The sequence below is a fragment of the Eptesicus fuscus genome, chromosome 8, assembly GCF_027574615.1.
Source record: "Eptesicus fuscus isolate TK198812 chromosome 8, DD_ASM_mEF_20220401, whole genome shotgun sequence".
Classification (NCBI taxonomy): domain Eukaryota; kingdom Metazoa; phylum Chordata; class Mammalia; order Chiroptera; family Vespertilionidae; genus Eptesicus; species Eptesicus fuscus.
In genome coordinates, this window is record NC_072480.1 from 42,085,952 (window position 1) to 42,094,488 (window position 8,537).

Sequence of the window (8,537 nt, forward strand, 5' to 3'; positions counted from 1 at the left end):
CTGGGCCTGTGTTCCCTCTACTTCCATCCCAAAGCACCTGGGCACCATGCCCAGCTTTAGCCTCCCCAGTGTCAGTTTGTCCCTGTGTAGTGTCTGCCCAATTCTAGTGCTCAGTATCTTCCCTAATACTAATGTCTCTTGACCATGTCTCTAGTGACTTGATCATGCCTTGTCCCTTGAGCCTGGGGACCAGGCTTTTGTCTACCTACTTCTTTCCCGTTGGTAAAATTGTTCCAAAGGCTCCATCCCCACCTCTCAGAAAACTTTTTGGTTCTCAATACGTCCTTTCCCCATTCCTGAGGAGGGGAGGTTGATCAAGGGCACCTGGTACCCAATCTCCCCTGCCCCTCTTGAAGCCCCTAGGCTTGAATGAAGAGTAGGCCAGTAAGTAGGGCAAAGCCTGATAGGAGCAGAATGACCTTGAGGATCATTGGCTCAGAAGTGGCCAGCTCCTGGGGCAGGATTTCCAAGAAGGTGATATAGAGAAAGGTGCCAGCTGCCATACCCTCCAGCATAGACTGGGCCAGCTGGTGCAGTGGGCCAGCTTACTCTGCCAGTGCTGCACCCAGCGCCATGCCCAGAGGTGTCCTGCATGAGAAGAGAATGCCACAGCCAGCCACTACCTTTGCTCACAGGTGGCCCTGCAGCAGCCTCAGGGACAAGCTGAGAGCCAAAATACCCTTATGGAGCAGCAAAGCCAGACACAGCTCCATGGCCCGAGCCTGGTCTCGCTGCAGCCCCACCGCCAGCCCCTTGAACACCGAGTGCAGAGCCAGGGAGAAGACCAGTACACAGGCACGCAGGGCTGAGGGAGCTGCCAGAGCTCCGCTTGCCTGTGGGAGGCCTTGCCCATCATGCCAGTGCTGTGGCCCACCATTCACTGTTCCCAGCAGTGCCCTTGTCGCCTCTCGAGGTGGTAGCACTGACTGCTCCTTGTAAGCCAGTGTGTGATCTGCTCCATCACCAGGACCAGGAAGAAGCCCATGGCCAGGATGAACTCTTGTAGGGGAAATGAGCATCACCTGCAGGGCCTCATCTATGGCAGACAGGTAGTCAGGCAGCAGGTCCAGAAGATAGGTGGCCAGAACTCTGCCCCCCCCCCCCCCCCTCCCCCCCGAAAAAACAGCATACAAGGCTCAGGGCTTTCTGGCGGAAGGCTGAGGCTTCCGGGTTAGCTCCAGGCCGGAGTAGCACACAGATAGACACCAGACTGCAGATGAGAGTGAGCACCAGCAGGAGCACCAGGACCCTCAACTTTACCTCCAGGCCCATGAGCACGGGGGGGGAGGGGGGGAATCTGAGGCTACGGCCCCTGAGCACCACACCAGGAGCTCTGGTTCTCCCCAGGTGGCCGTGGTTGCTCCAGTGACTCTCAGACCTTCTTAGTGTTGTAGGCAGTTAGACAGACATGAGCAGAGCAAGGACCTTGGGCCAGATACACAGGGTCACCAGGGCCCAACCTCGTTTTGTTGGCTGCAGACTAAAGGGTCCTGGGTTCGATTCCAGCCAAGGGCACGTATCTCAGGTGGGAGGCTTGATCCCTGACCCTGACCAGGTGGGAGGCAACCAATCGATGTGTCTCTCGCACCGATGTTTTTCTCTCTCCAAAAGCATCTTTTTAGACACCCCATATTTTTCTTCCAACATTTCTTCTTAAATATAGTGATTACATATAATTCAGGAAAATTCAAAACTAGCAGATCTTTCCATCTGATAATAGGGCAGCCATATGTGGGGTGACAAGCTTAGTGTTCACATGCTAGAAATGAGCTTGTCAAGCCATTCTTTGTATTTCCTCACAGCGTCTTCTGAGAACCTTTGCCCTTAATAGATATTCAATTAAGCAGAGTAGTTGAATTGCTAAAATAACATTTCTGCACTGGATCTATTTGTCCTAGTAAATTCTTACCTGAGTAAATTCAGATCTTGCATTTCAGACTTTTCCATGGTCTCCAAACTTGTTCTCTTCTCAAATTACTAAATGTGATTACTTTTAGTGGGCTCTGGAGTCAGAAAGTCAAATCCCGGTTCATGCACTGACTAGTTGTGTAACTTGAAGCAGGTCATCTCATCTTTTTAATCCTAAATGTTCTTCTCTGAACACTGAGTATTACTAATAAGGTTGTGAAGATTAATGTGTCAATTGCTTCATGCACCACTTAGCACAATTCATGTTAGCTACTACTACTATTATGGTTATCATTTCAATGTTAAATGTTAATTTCCAAAGTGATCAATTTAAAAGATATGAGTGTATAATATGCAGAAGAAAAAATTCAAAAGACACATAAACATAGGGAGAAATGTTGCAATTTACTAAAATTCAAATAAATGCAAATTAAACATTGATAGATAATTTTTACTATAAAACTGGAAATATACTTAAAATGGTCATCTTCAATTTGTACAAAAGAACAATTAAGCAAGCAGGTACTCTCAGACTTATGAGTGAGACTGTAAATTGGCATACATTTCTGGGAATGCAACTTAATATGTATCAAAGGTTTTAAAAGTTTCACACTCTTGACCTTGTATTTGGATGTGTCCCTCATGGAGATAGTCAGTGAAGCTGTCAAAGCATTATCCTACCTAATAATAGACAAATATGCAAATTGACCGCACCTTTGCTACGCCCAAGCCACGCCCACCAGCCAAGCCACGCCCACCAACCAATCAGGACGAGCATGCAAATTACCCCAACAAAGATGGTGGCTAATTTGCATACCAAGACAGCGTAGAAAGAAGTCAAGAGCTGCAGAAGGGAGCAAAGCTTTGGAGACGCAAGCAAGCCGTGGGGAGGAGAAGGGAGGAGTGGAGGCGGGGCCAGGGGAGAAGGGAAAAGCAGGCGGGCTGGCGGAGAAGGCGGGCTGGGGGACAAGGGAGGAGAGCAGGCAGGGCGGGGTAGAGTGCAGCAGGAAACCCTATTGCAGGATTTTTCCTGCAACGGGAACACTAGTATATAATAATAATAAATGTGAAACTAATTTGTGAAAACTCCTGAATGGTAAAATCTACCAGTAGAATATTATGAAGTTTAAAAATAATGTTCTCAAAGAATACTCAAGGTTAGAAAAAAAATTCCTGTGATATTTTAAAACTGAATAGAGTATATGACCTCACTTTGTTATTAACATATAAATTATATACATGTATCAGTGATGTTTTTATTAATCCTCACCAGGGGATATTTTTACATTGATTTTTTTTTTTTTTTTTTTTTTTTTTTTTTTTTTTAGAGAGAGTGGAAGAGAGGGGTAGAGACAGAGAAAAATATCAATGTGAGAGAGACACATCGATTGGTTGCCTCCTGCACATGCCTGCAACTGAGGGACCTGGCCTGGACCAGAATTGAACCCAGGACCCGTCAGTCCATGGACCGATGCTCTATCCACTGAGCCAAAATGGCCAGAACTCTTAGTGATGTTTTTGAACATCTCCACATGGATGACCAATAGGTATCTCAAACTTGACCTCTATATATCCAAATTTTTTAATTCCCAGCTGCCAGTCTTTAAATCTGTTCCTCCTCTAGTCTTCCTTATCTCAATAAGGGGAAATTCATCCATCTAGTTATTCATTCAAATATCTGGAATCTTTCCTGAACTTGTCTCTTTCTCTCATACCCACAGCCAGTCCAGAATCTAACCACTTTCCGTCATCTACACTGCTTCTTTTCTGGTTCAAGCCTCCATTGTGTCTTGGCTTCATCACTGCTGAGGTCTCTTAACTGGGGTCTTTCCATCAGCACTTCCTCCCTCCATGCTCTTTTCTGAGAGTGAGCCTTTAAAATATATCCACTCCTGTCACGCTTCTGCTCCAAGCCTCCAAAATAGAAGCCAGATCTATGTACTGGCCTGCAAAGGCCTTTCCAATTGGCATGTCTGCTCTCTCTTTGAATTCATTCTCTACCACTCTTTTCCTCGGTCTGTTGGTTGCAGCCACACTAGTCCCCTTTGTTTCTAATACCCACCAAACACCCCTCCTTTCCACTGAGCCTTTCTGTCTACTTTTACCTCCACCAGAAAGGGCTGGTGCCTTTACTACCTTTAGAAATTTGTCTACGTGTCATCTCATAAGTTTATATTGATAGCTCAGTTCAAAGTTTAACATTCTAGTTCTTTTTTTCTTATCTTTTTAACTTGGAAATCTTGGTTCCTAATAATATTAATATTAACTTACATGTTTTTTTAAATATGTAAAAATATACTTATTTTGTAATATTTTATAATATACAAAAATACAAGAATAACAATATTACTAATAAACTTACTGAATGCAAAAAAAAAAAAAATACACCTTAGCCTTATCCCAATATTTCCTCTCCCTACCCACATGGACAGCATTTTAAAATAGCACTTACCACCAAGTGACTCCCCCCCCCCGCTTTTGTTTTATTTATTTATTTATTTTAGGATTATTATTATTTTTCTTTAATTCTTTGTTGTTTAAAGTATTACATATGTCTCCTTTTCCAAGTGACTTATTTATACTTTCTTTATTTATTCTCTCTCCCATAGAATCCTCTGAGAAGTGATGACTTTTCTTTTGTTCTCTATTGGATCTTTGTTACTTGAAACAGTGCCTGGTTTATTTGTGAAATAAACAAATGGACAAAAAAAATGCTATATCTTTAGATGAATTTGGTGCTTTTTATTTTCTTGTTTTTACTCTCCTCAACTTAAATGTTCAAAATTGACATTTGTTTTTTACTTTTATTACCGGAAAAAAACCCACTCCACTATAAATGGTATTCTTTTTATGTTTAACTTGCTAATGGCTAGTATTAAAAGGCTAACTAAATACATGACCCTTTCACACTTTTATGTATTTTGTCTTGGGTAGCTCTTTGTCTTTTCTTAACTCTCATTTCCTCTTTTATTCATGGCATAATTGAAGACATCATATTTTCTGCACTTTCTAAATCTGAATCAGTATTAGACTGGTGCATTAACTCCTTGCCCATTCTTTAAACTTTTAACTACTACTGCCAGTAGTACATCAACTATTTTGCTGTTTGAACCTTTAAATTACTATTTTCTCTCTGCATTTCTTCCTACTTTTAGGTCAATGTATCTGTGCCCATTTGAAGCACACTAATATTTATAGGAGAGCCCAGGTCTGGGAATGTGGCTAAGTCATCTTATATATACAATATCTTTTCATCCTAACAATAACCTTTTTTTTCCTTCTCTTTTTAAGATCTCTTCTTTTTTAAAATATTTTTTTTCTTTATTGATTAAGGTATTACATATATGTCCTTATCACCCCATTGCCCCCCCCACCCCCCACTCATGCCCTCACCCCCCTGTTGTCTGTGTCCATTGGTTAGGCTTATATGCATGCATACAAGTCCTTTGGTTGATCTCTCCCCCTTCCCCCCACCCTCCCCTTCCTTCCCTCTGAGGTTTGATGATCTGATCGATGCTTCTCTGTCTCTGGCAATAACCTTTTTTAGCAGCTATTGTTGTTCCATATGAGATAACTAAGGCTCCGGGAGGTTAAGGAACTCACGGGAGAGCACACAGCTAGGAACTATTGGCAGAGGGCACATCTGTCTGACTCCAAAGCCTACACTCTTCACTTTTCATAACCCTCTATCGTCACCTCCCTGCTCTGCAATTTGTTTATGTATTTCTACATTTGTACACTCCCTCCTTTCGGAACGGATCTGAGGGAGATGATACTATTGTTATTATTATTAAGCTCTGGTTTCTGCCTTCATACTACCTAAGCCTAGGCGATTGGGGAGGAAGGCATGGGCCACAGATGGATTGTGGAGGAAAGCCATCCTGTTACCACAACCCATCCTCTTAGCATCAACTACCAAGGGTGGCGAACTTGCAACAGAATCTGGGATGTGTCTACCAGGGGCAGTGTTGGGGCTTTTGCTACAGGGTGATTCCAAGCTTAGCATGATGAGATTTGATTCTTAGCCACCGTACTAATAGGTCTTTGCTCTAGAGTGTTTATTAGTTCTTTATCTTTTTTAAAATGTATTTTTATTGTTGATAGTAGTACAGATATTTCCCATTCCTCCCCTTTCCCGCCTCCTCCCAGCCCCAGGTCATTATCTTTTCTTTTTTTTTTTTTTAACAGATGAAGAAATTTGGGTGGAAGAAAATTAAGTAATTTACATAGCAGGGTCCTAATGTAATTCTATTGGACTTTATTGTCTATTTTCTTTCTATGTACTCATTCTATTTATCTGTGTCAATATTGAGATACATTGGACCATGGTTCTAACACTCAGGGTCTTTTAAAAAAGAACAGTCCTGGCTGGTGTGTCTCAGTGGTTAGAGCATCATCCCACCCACTGAAGGAGCTCAGGTTCAATTCTGGTCAAGGGTACATACCTGAGTTGCAGGTTTAATCCCTGGCCCAGTAGGGGCCAGTGCGGGAGGCAACTAATCGATGAGGTCTCTTTCACATTGATGTTTCTTCTCTCTCTCTCTCTCTTTCTCTCCCTCCATCCCTCTCTTGCAATTTCTCTAAAAATCAATGGAAAAATATCCTTGGGTGAGGGTTAACAAAAAAAAAAAAAAAAGGAGAACATATAGAATAGTTTTAGAATTTGAGACTGCTGAGAAAAATGGCAACATTTCAATGAAGTAGAGAAATGTAACCTGGCCTCCTGGGCTTCACATAACATACTATTGATCATCTATCTGTGGCTTCCTTTGTGGTTTAAATATGTCTCTACATGTTCCCTTGTATCATCGAGATGTTGCTATTCCTCACCAAAATTAACATTACCAAGCCGCTTTGATGTATAAACATCTGTGTAAGAAAGTTTAAATATTGACTTGTCTAGGTACAACATGGTGGTTAACAAAACGGCTTTCTCAGCTCTTTTTCTGATTTTGACTGATCTAATTCTATTGCTAAACTTATCTAGAATGAGATCTTAAAGGTTGCTTGTACTTGGGAAGAATCAAATTCATCTCTGATGGTATTCAAGGGGCTGTAGATGTAAACTAGTTCCACCAGTGTCGGGAAACCGTGAGTCACAGCACCTCTCATGCTATCTGACTTTGAATGAAGAAGGGCAATTTTCACATAGGAACCATGTAGTTTGTCACGTTAAGGACAGATTGAGCTTATTCGAATGCTGTTGTAGAACTCCAGATACCCTTATATGAGAATAAATTTTCAGGATTTAATAAAATAAGGTTCAGCCTTAACGAATGTGACCAATGTATCTGAGATGAGTGACTCAAACACAACAAGGGAAAGGTACTTGTAACAATTTTGAATTTACTGGAGATTTTAAAAAAATCATAATTACTCATTGTTTTCATTTTATAGCTATAAAGGAAAATCAACCATTGAAGAGAAAAAGATAAAATGTTTAGTCCCTAAAGGATATGTTAGTGTTATCTCATAAAAAAGAGCAAATACTTGACGTAATTATTTGCATATTGACCTTAATGCATGATCTTAATCCCATGATTATTTCCCAAGATAGCTTTTTAATGTCCACATTCCCTGAGCACTTTGTGCCACTCCCAGGCATGTGTATATGTGACTAGGTCTGCAGGCTTGTGGGGACAAGTGTACATACAAGTGCATACATAGATGATAGCCAGCCCTTCAGGGATATTAGATGTGCTGAATGTTGGAAAAGGGGTGTTTGATGACCTTTGCCAAAATGTAAAGTGAAAATTGACAAAGTGAGTTTTATCACTTATAACCATAGTTTTGGAGATGGAAGAGATAATTACCTAGTCAAATCCCTTATTATATAGAGCGGTTTTCTTTCTTTCTTTCTTTCTTTCTTTCTTTCTTTCTTTCTTTCTTTCTTTCTTTCTTTTTTCTTTCTTTCTTTTTTTCTTTCTATCTTTTTAGGATATGTTTTTATTGATGAGAGAGAGAGAAACATTGATGTGAGAGTGAAATATCAATTGGTTACCTCTGGTACAAGCCCCGACCAGATATTGAACCCAAAACCTAGGTATGTGCCCTGAACGGGAATTGAACCCAAAACCTTTTTGGTGTACAGGACAATGCTCCAACCAACTGAGCCACTCGGCTAGGGCAGAACCAAGTGTTTTCTTTCTTTTTTTTTATATTTTTTATTGATTTTTTACAGAGAGGAAGAGAGAGGGATAGAGAGTCAGAAACATCAATGAGAGAGAAACATCGATCAGCCGCCTCCTGCACACCCCCCACTGGGGATGTGCCCGCAACCAAGGTACATGCCCCTGACCAGAATCGAACCCGGGACCCTTCAGTCCGCAGGCCGACGCTCTATCCACTGAGCCAAACCGGTTTCGGCCGGAGTGTTTTCTTATAGCACATATATACTCAAGAGATTGCTTACCGTCCCCCCCCCCACCCCCGCCAGTGCTCTCTATTATGTTCTCAGCACTTACTGCTTAGCACATAGTTCCTACTAAATATCTGTTAAATGACTGACTGACTGACTGACTGAATGAATGAATGAATAGATGAGTAAATGATAGAATGAGTCTCTCCATGTGACTAGAGATTGTGTAAGCACACACCAGGAAAAGAAACCCAGGTGTTTCTTATATTTC

The 8,537-nt window shown here is 41.6% G+C and overlaps 1 pseudogene; it reads right to left on the reverse strand.

Annotated features, from left to right (window-relative positions):
* Nucleotides 1-359: 359 nt before the first annotated feature.
* LOC129150102 (zinc transporter ZIP1-like) lies at nt 360-1,614 on the reverse strand (annotated as a pseudogene).
* Nucleotides 1,615-8,537: the final 6,923 nt, after the last annotated feature.